The 14,917-nt window shown below is 37.7% G+C and overlaps 1 long non-coding RNA gene across 1 annotated transcript in view; it reads left to right on the top strand.

The window, feature by feature from the left end:
• LOC115264570 (uncharacterized) overlaps positions 1-14,917 on the top strand; it is a 40,441-nt gene extending 25,524 nt beyond the window's left edge. Inside the window, exon 2 of the long non-coding RNA XR_003896243.2 lies at positions 1-14,917. This exon is cut by the window's left edge and continues 20,809 nt beyond it. This is a non-coding gene — a long non-coding RNA (uncharacterized LOC115264570).

Below are 14,917 nucleotides of genomic sequence, written 5' to 3'. Positions count from 1 at the left end.
ATTCATCGTTAATCGACAAAATCTCACATCCCCAACGGCCGCGATTAATCTCCTAATTTGCGCCTCAAGCCCCCATAACAACTAACGAATGCGGAGGGGCTCGTTTCGTCTCGTCCGATAACTAGGTAGGATCCACATTTTTCATTTTCATCAAATTTCCGTTACCCAGCGTTGAGCGCACGCGAGTTAAGCAGGTTTGATGAAAAGTGTTGCGAGTGCAAAAGACGCGACGATGACGGGCGGCACGTTCGTCGACAAGTGGTCATCCCCACGTACGCCGCCAGCAGGGCCAGGGTTGAAATTGTGCTGAGCGAAGCACGCAGGGGGACAACGATGACGACGTCGACACACAGCAACCAGTAACATTCATCAGCAGAACAATAACCTTCCGCAGCACCTGCCCCGTAGAGTAGAGCGCTGCTGGATGAGCAAAACTCACGCAACCAACCGGCTAGCGATTCATAATCGGACTCGCATCGAATCGGTTCTGCTGATGGGCATGGAATATGGACACGCTGAAGTATGTTTTGAAAATGACAAACAGCTGGATAAGCTGAATCCAGGCCCATCAGTTTTTGACAAAGTTATTGAACATTTATTGCTATATCAGTTGATGTTCAAATAACCAGCTTAGAACGTCCTGAACTCGAAAAGTTCAGAAGGAGCGGTAATCCCTATGAGTCCATTACTTTCCTAATTGTAATTATATTGTAGACTTTACGGATTCTGAAAGCTTTGGCTCACAAAACAATAGAAAAGGTTAATGATATTATTTTTAACCGTGCTATAGGTCATCCAAACTGTTCTAGAGTTAAGAATATAAGGACAACCGTTCTAATAAAATCGTAAACCGGGGTCAAATTGATCACTTTAAAACAACTTTTGCTGATAACGGGAGCACCAATTCAATTCAGTTGTCAAAAGAATTTCTGATAAAACAGGACTAGGTGGACCTCTATAAAACTATGTCAAACAATTTTGATTCAACAAATGTTATCATAAAGTTCAATGACTTCAAACCCACATAAATGAAAATATCACATTGATGTGAAAATGATCAGCATACAATTAAACATCAGTTAAAATTTAAAACTGTCTTTTCCACTTAATTTTGACCTTCTGTACACGAATAAAGCGTCAAAAATCTTACAACTTGTAAATTAGGCAGTTAAAAAGCTAAATTAACTTTTGAAATTGACACGTAAACGCCTGAATGTAGGCAATTTCCTATGAAAAAAGCGAGTTCAGCCACATTAAATTAACTTTTAAAGTAATATCTAACAGTTGAACAACTGATTCTTATCCAGAATTACATCATAAGAGTTTATAAAAATATTAACACAGAAACTCCATAGTTGATACTAGTGGCAATCAGTTGTTTAGTACCAACGGTTTTATCTAAGTAAGAAACACATTGAAAAACATAAAAAAAATAATGTAAAACTAACTTTTTCTAAAAATTGAACAGTCCAAACTCATCTCTAGGCATCCATAACTGAATGAAGAACTTAATGATCATAACGTCGTATAGAAGTTGCTAGACCTAGAGTGGAATTACAATCTAGTCCCCGATTGATCAATTTCACCCCGCTGAACAATTTGATCCCGGTTTATGGTACCTTTTAGGGCCCCTACAGCCACAGCTGTAAAAGCGTGGATATTCAGCATGGACTTGCTGAGGGTGACGATCTCGATTTCCGGTTGGTTCAGGAACTTTTCATGAAGGAGCATAGAACATAAGGTATGCAAAATGATCATTGCCAGAGAAAGCTCTCAGTTAATAACTGTGAAAGTGCTTATGGAACGCTGATAGCTGAACAGCAGGCTCTGTCCCAGTTGGGACGTTACGCCAAGAAGAAGAAGAAGAAGAAGAAGAAGAAGGTACTTTACCTTTTTCATCCAACAAACCTACGATTTGTATATTATAATCTTTTATGCATCATCTGCAATAAAATAACGACTGCAAATTCCAAGGCATCAGACCAATTCGGACAACGATTATCTACAAGACATGCAAACCGTTCCCCAAAAACTAATATGAAAATGTTAACAATCTTGTATTAAAATCGGAATGGTAAACCGGAGGGGGGGGGGGGGGGGGGAGGTGGTGTCTTCTCCTAGGATTCGAAATTGTTGGACAAAACACAAGCTATGTAAGCAACCGAAACTGCAAACAAAAGCAACCTGCCAGAAGAAAATACGATAGTAGGATAGACTGATGGATCAAGAACAATTACAAAACCTCGCCATCCTTGGTTCAATCATCGTTATTCAAATAAACTTGGCACAATATGTGTGTTGTATATTGTTAGTTAATGATGTTTTTTGCGCATTTGTAGGGTTACGTTCGTTTTATTCGTAGTTTAGCGCCCAACGTGGAGCACCTCATGCATTTGTGCTGTTCTCCTTAACTGTTTTCTGTAATTGTCGCTCAACCGGGGGACCTAATCAAGGGCACCAGCTCAATTTTCGAAAAATCTGGATGATTTAGGAAGTTTGTCTGGAAAAGTCCGGATCATGTGAAAAACCTTACAAATTTCGATCAAAAGTTTACAAATTCCGAGAAAAAACCTTACAAATCCCGAAAACAAATATCCGGATCTTTCAGACTTTAGTAAATTTTGTAAAGATCTCAAAAAGCTGTATAAATCCAGCTAAATCTAGAAGGTTGGCAACGCTGAACCCATTACGATTTATAAAATAAAACATTTGAAGACTATTTCGTCCCCTGCTTCAATCAAGCAAAGTAATTACATAAATTTATGATATTTTTTATGAGAACATAGATTTTCAAGTCGTTTTATGACCACCCAAAACGTAAACATTTTTGTTTTCAAATTAAATTATTAAAATGCTTACTAGTAGCTTCTGTTTATTCAATTTGAATGTAAAATACGGATGGATATAAAAAAATCGAACACTATGCCGTTTTTTTTAGAAAATTTGAATTTCTAATAAGGTAAGATGGGTCACCTTATAAGAAATTCAAATTTTCGCTCTGCACTTTTTTCGGAGCGAAATTGATCGTTTCTGAAAACTGATTGTTTAAATTTATGTATAGTTTTTTATGAACCTTTTATAAACTTTAAGAATGGTTAATATATTCAAGAGTGAAGGGTGAATACAAATTCGATTTGTATTAACAAACTTATGATGATCAATCCTTAGGATGACTCATCTTGCACCGTCCCACTCTATCTTCCCAACTAATATTTTTGCTGTTCAAAAGTTTAACAAATCACTTTTTCTCAAGCGAGCTCCATAAGTTTGTACTCAGCTATTTTTCTCCAGAAATTTCATTTTTTTTTTCAGGGATTCCTTTAAGTATTTCTCCACTGATTAATCTGATTCCTGTAGAGATTCCTGCAAGGATCTCTCTAGATCTAGGCTTTTCTTCAAGGGTTTCACCAGGGATTTACCGAGATATTCGTGTAGAGATATCTCAAGGAATTTCTCTAGGGATTTTTGTAGGGATATCTCCGGGGATTCCTCTAAGATTTTCATTTGGGAATGAGAACTTCGTTTCCTCTTGAAGAGGGTGTATGTAATAAACACAGAAATGTTGGATATAAGTAGGGCATTATTTAATCGTTTGATTGTGTTTGGTTCCTGTGTTACGGATATAAATATTTGTTACAATTATAAGACAGAATAATTGTTTGATGTGTTATAAGTTTATTATTCATGCGTTCTTTGTGTTGTATGATTTATTTTAACTTGTATATATTCCCATTAATTTAATGCACATTTATAGGGTTCTGCAAAAATAGAGGCCCATGAAATGCAATTCCACTTTGATTACCAACTTTCAGGCCATTTCGGGCAGCAGACAAGTACTAGAGATGTAAACCTTTCCCTGTCACGGACTTCAAGTTATTGAGCTCCAGTATCGAACCCCGATTATGATAAGTTTTCCTAGACAAAAACGAGCTATGAAAGCAGAAACAATGACTGACAACTAAAATGCGAAATATCGTTCAAAACACCAAGTCCAGGATGACTGATGGACCCAAACCAATTAATGAAACCTCGTCATCCTGTGATCGGAAGATGTTATCAATCTGGATAACTGGGCGGGCACATTTATGTTTTGTGTTGTGTTGTGTCAATTAGCAATGTCTCTTGTATGTGCGTTTGTTAGATTCTATGTGTCGTGATATGTTAATCCTTTGTAATAATTAAATTTCTTTTATTTTTGTAACACCTAAGCAGAAACCTACGGGAATTTCTTTTAGGACAAACGTCTTGAAATCCCGCTTCAACAGTGTAACCAGAACTTCAGGCGCACAAATCTCAAGAAGCTCCTGCTCACTTGTAAAAAGCTTAAAATAAAAAGATCAGGTGCGCTTGTTTTGGTGGTTTTGTTTACGAAGAGATGTGTGTGCCTAAAATCGTGAGTAGGTACCAAAGTCTGCCATTGTAGTGGTTATTTTGGGATTCTAAAGGTTTATCCAGAAATACCTGCATGGATTTCTGCGGGATTTTTTTCAAGAAGACCACAAAGGAAACATGACTCACAATCGTTCTGGTTCTGAAGACTCGGTTCTCTGATCCGTTAAAAATTACAAAAATCACTGATCATGCTAGAATCGAGAATTCAGTATGATAATGATTGCCAGTTCTAATATCCTGGGGAAGGATTGACTGATTGATGACTACGAAGATGAAAATTTCTCCGAATATTAAGAACCTCAGTCGATGAGCGTTATGATTTCGTCTGGGATTCTTCTAGAATTTTAGATATTGAAATATTTATAGTATATTAATTCCTCTAGAGGTGTCTCCGGAAATGCATCCAAGAATCTCTTAAGGTAATTGTCCAAGAATTTGTTTATGTTCATGAATTTCTCCGTGGGTATATTTAGTAAATAGACCAGGGATTTATTTAGTGATTTATTTATGAGTTTCTCTAGCGGTTCCACTTCCTCCCGAGGTTTCTCCAGGAATATTGTTAAGAATTCTTTTGAGGATTTTAACGGGAATTGTTCTAGGGATTTTTTTTTAAAGAAATCCTTTTTGATTTCCTCTAGCATGACTTCTTTAAGTTTTTTTTTCGAGGATTTATCCAAAAATCTATGGATACCACCGAGAATTTCGTGAATCTCAGATACTGGCGTTGTGTGAAGAACTATCAAATGTTAAAATTCACGAAAACAAATATCTAAAAATGTGACTCACGTTAGCGCTTTCAGTATTATATATGCGACATAGACAAACGACATGGGATGTTTTTCGCTTGGAACACTTGAGCACGAGAAGGAAACTTATGTTAATTCTTATATTCGATGCTGGAGAGTCAACCATGATTTAAGAAGAAATCCAGCAACAACTCTTTCAGGTATTCGCGATGAATGCTAGAAGAAGTCTACAAATACTCTCGATATAAATTTGATCATGTCTATAAAAACTATACATAAGACACATTCCACGCGTTACGTTTTGCGCGAGAATCAAACTTTTGCTTCCAAAAATGGTTATGTTGTTAAATACATGCCAACCAGTATATCAAACGATCAGATTTGATTAGAAGATTCATTTAATGCTTTGCAAATGTGAATTGGAACTTTTTACTTCAAGAAACACCAAAAAAAAAGAGCGTAACGGGACACCATCGCAAAAAACGGTAAATTTTGACTTAACGACAAGAAATTTGCTACTTTCTCGGAACATTTATCAAAGTTTCAATTGCTACAAGAAAAATAGAAGTAATAATCTTTATTTTGGTGCAAAAAGATTAAAAATCGATAGCTGTAGCACTAAAATATCGTTCAACGAAGTTCAAAAAGCACGGTGTAGAAGTGCGTGGAATGTGGCATAAGCGTATATCTCGGGAACTGAATGTCGTATGAAGCTGAAATTTTGACATTTTGTCAATCTAACACTGATTAACAATCGGTAAAAATTTCTGCTTGGTACATCATTCCGTTTGCCAGATATATGTTTGGGAAGCTTCAGATCCTGACTCCGGATAATCGAGTCCGACGCAGTACGACACCACAGTAATCCACCAGAAAATGTCACTGATTTGGCAAGATTTTAGTCTAAATCTGTTCGGATATCGCAAGAAAGAAAATATTCCAAGTCTGACAACTCTACTAACTTGCACTATGCTCCGATAAGTATTGAAGAAATGTTAAGATCACAATCATAGAGTTGTGAAGGAACAGTTTTAAATGACGAATGTTTGCTTTGAATTGATGTCTTTGAAGAAATTAGATAAATTTCGAAGCGATTTGTTGGGAATCATTCAAACGTATTCCTTAACGACATGAGAAGATCTGTGATTAAGATTGTTTTGAGGCCTCTTGCTTAGACGGGCTAGATGATCTAGTGGCTGCCGCTTCTGATATGCAGAAGTTCATCGTACCATTCCTTCTACTTTGTTTATTTCAATCTACTTTCTCGCTCTGCTTTACATACATATACAGTCGGGTCTCCTATTAGACGCTGCCACCCACTTTACGCCCACCGCTTTTTCCAGGCTGTCTTCTAACCAATTTAGTTCATTTTTTGTATGTGACCCCGGGTAGACGTGAATATCATAATCATATCTTGAAACGATCAAATTTTTATGTCATATCCTAATATGATATTGATGAGATATTCAAAAAGTTGCCAAATATCTACTCAATATCTCATCGTGATATGATTTCAAAATTAGTACTTAATTTGATTTTTGGAAAGCCTAGTGCAACGCTTCAGGAGATAGGGGTTCAATAAATTCCGTAACGCTCCAGGGGAATAGGGAATACAGCCTAGCGTTACGACCCATACAAAAAAGTTGGAGTTATCATACAAAAGCACATTATGGATTCCGCCAGTTCCTAATGAACCAACCAACGAGTTTAAAGATATCGAATTTAACGTTACACAATGAATAGATGTTCCCTTATGTACACAACAAATTTTACAAACGAGCACTAGGACAAAAAGGAAGTAGAAGTGGCTTTCATTTTCAATAAGCGGGTTTATGGATGCGGCAATTGATAAAAAAAAACAGAGTATGTGCCGATTACTCTGCTTATAATCGATATTTGCTTTTCTTTAAAAAAGGCATAAAAATATATACTGATTTAATCTGATACATTTCTTAATTATTTCTTAATTTCTTGATTATTTTATTTCACTGTGAGTAAACCAGCAGAGCCTTTCCAATTGAGTCCGATGACAACATGAGCTGGATCTCGATGTCGAGCTTGCATTTGTGGTACGAATCCAATAAATGAATCACCGGACAATTTGGGAACTTTATCGGCCCGCTAAGCGAAATACGTCCATTTCGAAAAACGGATCGTTTAATTCTAGATTCAACAAAACATATCGCTGCAGAAGACAAGCTTTTTGAGTTTCAACCAACGAATTGCGTAGCGATTCTGCATGGAGTATACGAACAGACGATAGTCGTGACGACTACGATCTTCTAAATGTTTCCAAAGCTTTTCTGGGCGACAGTTCACAATAGAGCACGTTCAGTGAAGTACATACTAGATTCACCTTCTCACCATACAAAAATTCAGCTCATTACTACAATCTAGTACTTCACTGATTGCGTCCTATTGGTGGAAATTCGTCCTGTTTTAGGCGCAAAATAAACCAAACATGTTTCTACGCATGTCGTTTTTAAAGTTTGGATCACCAGCTTTGTTAACAATTCAGAGAAAGAGCATGATATGTGAAATCATCTAGAGAAAAGTGCTCTCTTAGTTTAGGAAAATATGCAAAATAGCCTTAATTCATTTTTATTTTCCATACCATCACGTCAGTTTACAAATTTTGGGTGGAAACTGTATTAATATTCTGCAATAGAACATTTATCATTAAGAAATCTGAAAAATACTGCTCAAGATCAAAATTAGCTCTTCACATTTCCATCTGCAACATGCAGAATTCGAAAGATCTGAAAATTACTGCTCAAGATCAAAATCAGTTCTTTGACACATTCATCTATAAATCCGAAAATTGTAAGATCTGAAAACTACTATTCAAGATCATAATTAGTTCTTTCACACACTCATCTACAACATGGCGGGACCAAACCAATACAACTACCATGACTCGCAAAGACCTTGGAAAACGTAGAACTTGATGCTCTTGTTACCTTCTATTTTCAGATATGAGTCGTAGTGCAGTGGTAATGTCACTGCTCATAAATCATAAGGTCATAAGTTCGATTCTGGTCGCGGCAATTTTTCTTTTTTTTTACTCTAATCCATCTGTCAGATCATTTTATGATATTGGTTAGATGTGCTACAACCCAGATCTCCCCAGATATTAGTCTGATCTTATAACATCAAAATGAGATATTATTATGTTCTTCCCCATACTAATTTTTGATCTTATTGTTGATCTTTTATCTCTTATGTCAAACAAACCAATAGCTAATTATGATCTTGAGTACTTCACTGAGGAATATCAAATGATGATATTGTTCTGATTTTTACTTCTACTCGGGATGTGCCTGCACTAAAAAAAATGAGCTGGTTTGGATACAAGACAGCTGAGAAATTGCGGTGGGCGTAAAGTGGGTGGCAGCGTTCAATAGGAGACTCGACTGTACATCTAATGTATATTCGCATGTTTGTAGCCATCGCTAGAACCGGAAACGGATTGGATAAAGGCCGTTTCTCTTCCTTCTAGCTTTCTCCGCACAGCACAGTGGTTCCGCCATAGGTCATTAATCCAAAAAATTGGTCTCAATGAAACTGTGATATCATTGCGGTATCATACAGTTTTATGCTTTAATAACTAGGGTCAATCATTACTTTTATCAAATGTATGCCGAAACTTTCCCGCAGAGCTCATAAAAGTAGATGTTCTTGAATAGACATTTTATTTAATATTTTTCTATTGAAAAGCCTCATCCATTCGACATGTATTTGGTTGATTGTGTTCGATTCTTACATAGTTGAAATCGATGTTTTTTTCACAAATTTAGATGCCTTTCTTTGTATTTTTTTTTTGAATAAGTGTAACTGAATTAGATGCTTTTTCCAAAAAAAATAAAAACTGAAAATTTCCAACAAGCCAGAAAAAAATGTTTCCCCATCCGAGCCCTTCGGACATTCTTCTATAAAATTTCACTATAATCTCAAACAATGTTTTACTTGCGAATTTAGCTGCGACCATTTGCGACCCGATTGGTAGTCACTTAAGTGTCGTACCTTCAATATACTCAAAAAACTAGCAAATACCCATTGAAGGGAATACTTTTTCCCAACTTTTACCCTCTCTATCCATCACATTATGTGTGTTTCACTATTTTTGAGCAGTTTTGACTACCGTGGGCCACCTAAACTAATATTAGTATGTATATCCAAATCAGTTGGTAACTGAAACTGCAAAATAATGAATTTCGGCTCCGTAAAGCCAAGAACTCGATTGAGCTTATTTTTAATAAAACAATACAAAAACGCAATTGAATTGCACATATGCATCAAATTTAGCGGTTTCACCATAAAACTCGAGAAAATCATATTTATGGCCGCCCTTATATGGAGCTGGAGCCAGTGTGCACAGTGACAATCTATTATATAACGTCTACAAGTTATACAACCAAGCGAATTATGCCACATCATCAGTAATCTTCCTAAAATCGGTCACTTAACACCTGGCATCCATGTACCAATGCGTGAACCCCGTGCCAAAAAAAAGCCATTTCGTAATTACTCTCCGACATCCGCATGACCTTGTGCAAGCGCAGAACTCAACGGCCTTCCCTACATTGACCTGCAATCCGACATAGCAGACGCCATTCGATTTAAGGTGAATATAGAACGAAGCCACACCTTACATTTTCAAAAGCACAAATCTGAAGAACCAAATATCGCACTATGCTGAAAAGTTGATCGATTGGTCACCCACTAGTGACTAATCGATCAACTTTTCAATGTAATCCATCATTCGATTCCTAAGATTTGTGCTCTTGAAAATTCGAGGAGAGGCTTCGTTATACCTTCACCTTAAAAAGAAGATTATCAACGCTCACACACTGAAGATATCAGTTAGTCCCAAGCAGTTATCACATTGGTTCTTAGTGTGAGTGTAGCTGATCTGGCAATACTGAAGTAGCAACTACGGGCTGTCAATCAACCTCAAGCTAGATGGGCCTTCTGCTGAATTATGGGTCCGAAAGTGGGTGGTACCGTGTTATATGTTCCCTGATTGTATTTTCTCACAAACAATAAGCCAATGTACATAAGAAGGAGAGGATAATGTACAATCACGACCTAGAAAGAAAATCATTAAACAGCTCACGACTCAAGTACAACATACACATTATAACAGATAACTTCTTGGCATCCCAACAATCGCACTTTCAAACTAATAAAGATACGAAACGTCCACCCAGGGGGCGCACATGAAAATCTAAAATATTATGATCCAACTAAAACTACAAATATCAATCATCCTCCAAGCGATGCGATGTCTGTCATAAAATGTTAAACATTTTACGGTCACCACCATAAATCAACCGGAGCCTTTCTACACGGTTGGTGCACGTTCGTTCATAAACCAAAATTGAACCCAAAGGCGCGCCCCGGCATCAGCCCAGACTCGAAACGGGTCTCCCAAACTGCGTGGTGACCATTTCGCTCTCGAAGTTATTGATCCCGACTGCCTGCTCAGTGCCCGACCCGGCTTGGCCGGGCCGCGAGACTGACTGGAATGGTCGGTAGGTAGATAGACCGGCTTCGATGCGGAGAACCGGTTCCGAAAAATTTTGCGACAACCAGCTGAAAGTCTAGTACTATGAGCGAGGTAGGTACGATAGGACAGGCCCGGTTTGACACGATTCAGCATTCAGCTATCGGTCGAACTCCGAACCTCGAACCGAGCCGATTGGCTGCATCGAAAAACGATAACGATCTTCGCGCGATCATTAGCTATTCCCTGCGCCGGTTCACGCCGAATGGAGTCGGGGTGGTGACCCGGGTAAAAATTATGGGTTAATATTCTACACGATCATCTTAGTTTGAATTTCATCGGCATTTTATTCTTTCTGGAGTTACGTCTTAAGCGAGATAGAGCCTGCTCTCCATGTTAGTGTACTTTGAGCACTTCCACAGTTATTAACCGAAAGCTTTTTTTCGCCAATGACCATTTTACATCAGGCCAAACATGTCTAAAGGTCCTATCTGCAGAAGAGCGGCTCTCTTTGGTTTCCCTTTCTTTCGTTAATATCTCAGCTGTTTATTTGTATTATGATTGTCTCCTTGCATTGAACGATGGTCAAAACAATCGTCTTTTGATTTGTATTGCAAAAATAGTTGAAAAGTGTTCCATTACATTGCAATTATTGAAAGAGAAAGTGAACAAAGAGAGCCTCTCAAATGCAGATAGGACCTATTGAAATGTTTGGCCTGACATGTGTACGTATGGCGGGCATGAAGATACTCTATGCCTAAGGGGGCTTACACACCAGTCAAACGGTTGGTCAAACCTGGCCGCACGGTCGAAAAACTCGCTCAAACTTGTGCTATGTTTGATTGTTTGTGATAAACATTGCGTCAATCAGAGCGACCTGTTGTTTGGCCACACGATGTTTGATCAACCGTTTGACTTGTGTGTAGGCCCTAAGAAAATCACTAAGTAACACATGATGATTTGTTCTTCCCCAATACTTTCCTACTCGGGTAACCATTGATGACGCGGTGCATTCGCGATAGAAAGAGTCATTCTGTTCGGCGGGTAGGTAGGTATGAAAAATTGTCTACACGAGCTCCACGATCAATGGAAATTGTGTAGAAGACTGCACACAAATAAAAGTTAATCGCATTAATACATCTTCCTCGCCGCCCAGGCCCACCCGTGGACCCCTCGTTGGGGAGCCAAACACTCCCGTGAGGAGAACGTAGGCACAAAACCAGCGAATCCGAAATGCAACTTTCGTGTTGTTATGTGGCAGCGCAGCCTACGAAGAACCTGGCGCAAAGTCGAAAGGAGTCATCGAAACAAAACAAAAAAGCAAAAGCACAACCAAATATCAGTCTCCGAAAAAGGGGTGCCCCTTTGAAACAGCAGTGCTGAAATGCACCGACTTCGACTGACTGAATGGCTGGGTGCGATTTGCGAATCACGACCCCCAGAGGTACCTTCAAGCGGAGTGGCGGCGCGGGTCTTGATTCGCAGAATCGCAGAATGGAGAAGGTCCTCCTGCGCTTACGGTTTTAACGAAGGATTGCATTGCGGGAAAATAGCGCTCGCTGACATGGCAATATTTTGGAGCATTTGTTTTCTTGGCAATGTTCGACTGGTGTGTCGCGCAAGATTAACCTTTCAGCAGGGATGGCATTCCGCACTGAAATTGTGCACAGTGCTGCAAACCGCTCACACTTGCACTCACACTGAGGAGCATGCCATCCCTGCCTCTCAGGAATTCGTGGAGGGATTCCTCTTCAAGGGTGTTCTGCTGGTGTTCTTTAAGGAATTCCTCCAGGAATTCTTCCGGGAATTTTGATAAGAATCTCTTCAGGTTTGTCCTTACGAAGTTTTCCTAGCATTCGTCCTGTGATACCTCTAGAAGTTTTTCTTGGAATTTCTTCAAAACTCCTGCTGGGAAACCTCCAGAAAATCTTGCTGATGTTCCCGCAGGACTTTTTCCAGTAATTTCTACAAGAACTTCTTTAGTAATTTAAGAATTTTCTCTTAGGATTCCTTCAAGAATTTATGCTGAGATTCTTCCAGCATTCTACCGAGAATTCGTTAAGGGATTACTCTGGGGATCTCTCTAAGGATTTCTGAGGAAAAATATATGGATCAATATTTTCCCAGAAATTACTCAAACAATTTATCCAGGAATTCCTCAGGTGATTTCTCCAGGATTTCTTTATAGATTTCTCTATAGGGCGTCTTCCACGACTTTCCTGGTGATTCCTCTTAGGTGTAATCCAGAATTATCTGGTGCTACTCCTACAGGAATATTTCTTGTGGCATTGTTTTAAGAATTTCATTTGTGATTTCTCGAGCCATTTCTACTGAGATTCCTTCAAGAATTGCTCCCGATATCCCCCAGAATTTTTCGTGGATTTCTCCATGAATTACATCCGAAATCCTAACAGCGTTTCCTTCACATATTTCAATGAGATTTCCTTCAAGATTTTTCTAGAAATTACTCCAGGATTTTTTCCAGGAATTCATCTAGAATGCCTCTAGGGACTTTTCCGGAGATTGTAATAGGGATTCTTTCAGAAATTACTAAAGGGATTTATACGGGAACTCCTCAAGACGTTTCTACAGAAATTCCTTCAGGAGTTCCTGAGGGGCGCGTCCTGTAATTACTCGGATAATTTCTTTAGGATTTTTCCAGGGATTCCTTCAGAAATTTTACCTGGAATTTCACCAAGGACTTCTCCAGTGATTCCTCATAAAAAAATTCATAGAGGTTTTTCAAGGAATTCGTTCACAGATTCCAGGAATTCCTCTCTTAAGTGAGAGGCCCAGATGCCAGATACAAAGGTTTGTAAGAGACCATTTTGTCGCTTTGTAGTTGAGCATATAAAAAAATTCTTCCCGATTTTATCAGCCCAAATTTTACGTATGACCCAGGTGGGTTTCGGCAATTTTATTTACCGAACACATGAAGTCAGTATAACTGTTTAATAAGTAGGATTAGCTAGGATCTTGTATCTTGTGTAAAGGCTGTTTATATTTAGGATATAGACTTTCAAATACAGCACTTTTGCTATTGGACTTATAAATCACGCATTTCTCTACAATTTTACGTTATTTTAAGAAAAATCAGAACTCTAGAAATAAAAACTTTTCAGGAAAAAAAGCCTTGATTTTTCGAAGCTTTGAGTTTCGGAGGAAATTACGCCTGAACTTCAGAAGAAAATGGCCAAATAAATATCATTGGAAAACAAGCTTCAAGATGTCGTTTGAAAAATGTTCAAAAATTATATAGCGAACCCCTTTAAGAGTTTTGGTAGTTGTAGCAGATTTTGCCAAAAAATAATGTTGACGATTTTACTGTTTAATTCAGTAATTTCACGGGTTTAAAAAAAACACAGATTTCCACGAGAAATGTTAACAAAAGATTATTCTAAGGAAATCTGTCTAAAATTACTACAAGTTTTTTTTTAGAAACTTAAAGTTGCCGCAGTTCTACAGAAAAAAATACGGGAATTATTATAACTATTATTATAATTTTAATTACTATAATTAAAATTATTTCAGAAATACTTGACTGAACAGGCTACATGAAAAGTATAGAATATGTCCTCATATTTCATTGGATGTTCCTCTGGAAATTATTCAAGAAGTTTTATGGAAAATTTCAGAAGCTCATCCAAGGATTTCTTAAAAAAAAATTTTGGAAATTTTTGGAAATTTGTCAGGTCATTTTTCTTTTTAGCATTCTTCCAATACTATTTCAGAGGTTTGCGTAGAAAATCTAACATACACTACCCGTCACAAGTATAGACTCACAAAACGTATTTCCTAACAGTTTTTTTTAGGAATTTTATAAAAATGATGTTTAGATTGCGAAATGCAACCTAACTAAACTATCATAGCACAAAAAACATCTCATAATAATTCAGATTCATCCACCTTCATTCATATCCCTGAAAGGATTTCACCAGAGTGCAGGAATTTCTCCAACGAATTCCTAAAATAATTATTCCCAATTCCGAGATTATGGCATTTGGTGAATTTATTGAGTAATGCTTTTGGAGATACTATCACGAGTAGTCGAGATAATTTGATAATTTCCAATAGAAATGAGACATTCTTCAAAAGATTCGACAGCTATCGAAGTCAAACCTCTTTTTATTTCATGTATTATCGGATATTATTTCCGAGCGTTTTTGTCAGCAATTCTTCTAAAAGAATCAAGAAATCACTTCAGAGTATTTTCCTTACAACAACGGAAGAAGCAGCTACCACTGTTGTAGATCCTACGCCGAGAATTCCATTT

This window comes from Aedes albopictus, chromosome 3 (genome assembly GCF_035046485.1).
Source record: "Aedes albopictus strain Foshan chromosome 3, AalbF5, whole genome shotgun sequence".
NCBI classification, from domain to species: Eukaryota; Metazoa; Arthropoda; class Insecta; order Diptera; family Culicidae; genus Aedes; species Aedes albopictus.
This window is presented reverse-complemented; position numbering and strand designations above follow the sequence as displayed.